We start from the raw sequence: 3945 nt of genomic DNA on the forward strand, positions 1-3945 counted from the left end.
GGAGTATGTTAGGTCTAACAGGTCATCATCGGCCTCTTAGTCCCAAGGACGGCTACCCAGCAGGCCCCCTGGAGCACCAGCACACACCTCAGTGAACACGGAGATAGACCTTTGTCATTACCCTCTGTAGAATATTTCTCTATAGAGTGTAGTTTTGCTCAAAACCCCCAAAGGGCATCTGGACTCCCTCATGGTCTTCAGAGGCAACATACGGGTGTGGTAGGCAGTGATGAGTGCGGTGTAGCTCTTGATTCAAGGCAAATGATACAAGTAACCTTGCTATTGTGCTGTGTCCCCTGAAATAATAAGTGTACGGGCTTATGGTTTTTGTTTTTTGGGTAGTGTCTTTTGGGCACAATGTATCACTGATGTCTCATGTATCCCTACATTTTTATTATTTAATTATTTTTCAATTTTTACGTATTATTAAAAGATTTTATTTATTTATTCATGAGAGACAGAGGCAGAGACATAGGCAGGGGGAGAATCAGGCTCCTTGGGGAGCCCGATGTGAGACTTGATCCCGGGACTCCAGGATCACACCCTGAGCTGAAGGCAGATGCTCAACCACTGAGCCACCCAGGCGTCCCTGTTCTTACACACACACAAAAAAAAAAAAAAAAAAGAAAGAAAAAAAAAATCCTTGCCAGCATCACCGGACTTCACAGCACTTATTTTTAATTCCCCCTAGCTACCCTGTTTCTCCACTCTATTCCCTCAGCTTTGCTGCTCATAGTGTGTTGATTCAGAATTTAGCCAACCCGGCTGCTTGTGGCTTTGTTGAGTGCTGCCAGGAAGCCTCTGGCTTTCCTGAGAGTTGGCCCTGACTTCCTCTTTGCTGGCCTCCAGTATTTTGTTAGACCCTAACTAACTGTCTCTAACATTCACCCCCTCAAGGACTCTGGGCCCTTAAAATCTTTTATGGGAAAATGGGTGATGATCCATCTTCTGTAACTACTTCATGCTGGCATGGGACATTGACCCTGCCCCAGGGCTCCAGAAGTCCTTGCTATCTAAGTTTTAGGAAATCTGAATGGATGGTGGGGCAGAGAAGTCATGGCTTGGTTTGGTGGGTGTTGATAGTCATTTGTTTTGGGGCATCTTTGGGGGTTGTTATGGGTCACCATCTGGAGATTTACTGGACTGGAGGCTTTAACTTCTGTGGATGAACAGATCCATACACAGCACGATGTGTTAGCTCTTGTGGAGTCTGATTTCTGTAGGAATGGAGTCAAGGGCCTCCTGTAGCCAAGTGGTTTTATCTATATGGATTCTTCTCAGGAGGAGTTAATACAGGTGCAGCGGGTGGTGTTAGCCATCACAGAGACTGTTTGGTTTAGCATGCAATCGATTAATAAGAGGCACGTCTATGGAAACAAAAGAAAAACATAGGTTAATGGTTAGAGCAAACCTAATATCTGAGTTCTAAGTGCTGCCAGTGAGATTTCTAGATGTCAGGCTTGAAGCATCCTCAAACTGGGGAGGTGGGAGGGAGAGCGAACAATGGAAATCTGATGGGTCCTTTTACTTAGTAGTTCAAATGCCCCTGATGATCCTTTTTTTTAAATATTTTATTTATTCATGAGAGACACAGAGACAGAGAGAGGCAGAGACACAGGCAGAGGGAGAAGCAGGCTCCATGCAGGGAGCCTGATGTGGGACTCGATCCCGGGGCTCCAGGATCATGCCCTGGGCTGAAGGTGGCGCTAAACCGCTGAGCCACCTGGGCTGCCCTGATCCTTTTGAGTGATCCATAGACAACAGGAACTAAGATGGTCTATGCATGAGTTTTGTGGCAATTTCTCTGAAACTGACCTCAGACTGTCCAGCTTCAGTTTGCAGGGCTTTGGGAAAAAAGGGAAGGTTTGGTTCTCAATGATTCCAAGTCAGGGCAATGAAAGAAAATTGGAAAAGTTTGGAGAGTCCCCACCAGATATTCAGGGAAACCAGAACAATTCAGGATCCAGCCCACTTTTATAGGCAAACAATAAACCTCTAAGACCATTAGAACTCGAATCTAACATCCACAAAAACGTGTTATTGAAACATAATCTTTCTCTAAAATGACCCTCATTTTAGAGACAGCCGAATCAAGACTCATTTGTTTGTAAAACAAGTCCAGTTTTAACAAACCTGACCTAATTATTTACATAAGCTCAGCAAGAATAGTGATGGATCATTTAAGTTTTCTTTTAATCTGCTTTGCTGGAACTTCTCTAAGGAATTTCAGATTGAACTTGTAACAACCTCTTAAGGCCAGAAGCCCAGCCAAATACTTGGCATCAGATAAGCCTGCAATACCTGTAGATTTGGGGGAAGTCTTCTCAAGGTCCCGCCAAATACCTGGGAAGGAACTTGGCACCTGACAGGAAGTGACATTGTTTACTCACCTGGTAAGGCTGCTGGGAACTCTGAAAGCAAGGCATCTGGCCAACATTTCCAAGGGGCTTTATTGACTCCATCAAGTCAAACTTAATTCCTTAAAGCTGTGTTGTCATATCTGAGCCCATGCGTGTCTCTCTCAAACAGGACATTGCAGTCAAAGCCTTAATAATGTAACCAATGGGGGATCCCTGGGTGGCGCAGCGGTTTAGCGCCTGCCTTTGGCCCAGGGCACGATCCTGGAGACCCGGGATCGAATCCCACGTCAGGCTCCCGGTGCATGGAGCCTGCTTCTCCCTCTGCCTATGTCTCTGCCTCTCTCTCTCTCTCTCTCTGTGTGCCTATCATAAATAAATAAAATTAAAAAAAAAATAATGTAACCAATGTTTCCAATGGTCTCCAGTTTCTTTTTTTTTCCCCCAAAGATTTGTTAAAGATTTATTTATTCATGAGACACAGAGAGAGAGAGGCAGAGACACAGGCAGAGGGAGAAGCAGGCTCCATGCAGGGAGCCTGATGCGGGACTCGATCCTGGGTCTCCAGGATCAGGCCCTGGGCTGAAGTTGGCGCTAAACCGCTGGGCCACCCAGCCACCCTGGTCTCCAGTTTCAAGGAGAACAGATTCTTATTGAACTTATGCAAACAACCGCAGTTGCCATGAAAGAAAGAATACTCACTGACAGTTCCTGAATTCTGGACGGTTTTGACAGAGTAAATTTAAATGTTTCAGTTTGTTCACAAAGGTATATTTTATATTTTATCATATTTATCTTCTTCTTAAGAGAAGAAGTTTCCTTAAATCTGTAAGAGCAAACATTAGAGAACCAGCAATGTTTTAAACTGGAGTCATAAAAACCATAATCATCTTCCTCAATTCATTCGTCCCCACGTTACTAGTCTTGTTCTGCTTGAATGCAACTTTTCCATTAGTTCCAGAAGTTCTTAACTAGTTTAGTTTTATGATCTTAAGGATATGAGAAATCTGTATTTGTCAAATGTCCTTTCCATGGATCTCCTTGAAGATGAGAAACATTCTGCAAGAGCGTCAAAACAATAACTATAAATGACAAAAGACTCAAAAATGAACACAGTTAAAAATCTGATGAGTTCATTATAATACAGTTGACAAAGAAATCTAGTTACTTCTGTGACATATGACATTTTAATTTTACTTTTAAAAGATTTTACTTATTTATTCATGAGAGACACAGAGGCAGAGGCAGAGGGAGAAGCAGGCTCCCTCCAGGGAGCCTGATGCGGGACTCGATCCCAGGACCCTGGGACCACACCCCGAGCCGAAGGCAGGTGCTCAACCACTGAGCCACCCAGGCATCCTGTCATATAACATTTTAATAATTAGAATGTCAAGTGATGATCTTATGCCAGGATATATTAAAACTTAAGGAATTTAATGTATTTTCTGGAACAGTTATAACATGTACTCTTATAATATAACCTAAAAAGGTTAACCATCTTTTTTGGATAATGCTTCCTACATAACGTATCAAATAAATGAGTTTAATTTGTCAAAATGACCTCATTTAGAACTCAAATCTTGGGAAA

Source organism: Canis lupus, chromosome 25 (assembly GCF_048164855.1).
Source record: "Canis lupus baileyi chromosome 25, mCanLup2.hap1, whole genome shotgun sequence".
Classification (NCBI taxonomy): domain Eukaryota; kingdom Metazoa; phylum Chordata; class Mammalia; order Carnivora; family Canidae; genus Canis; species Canis lupus.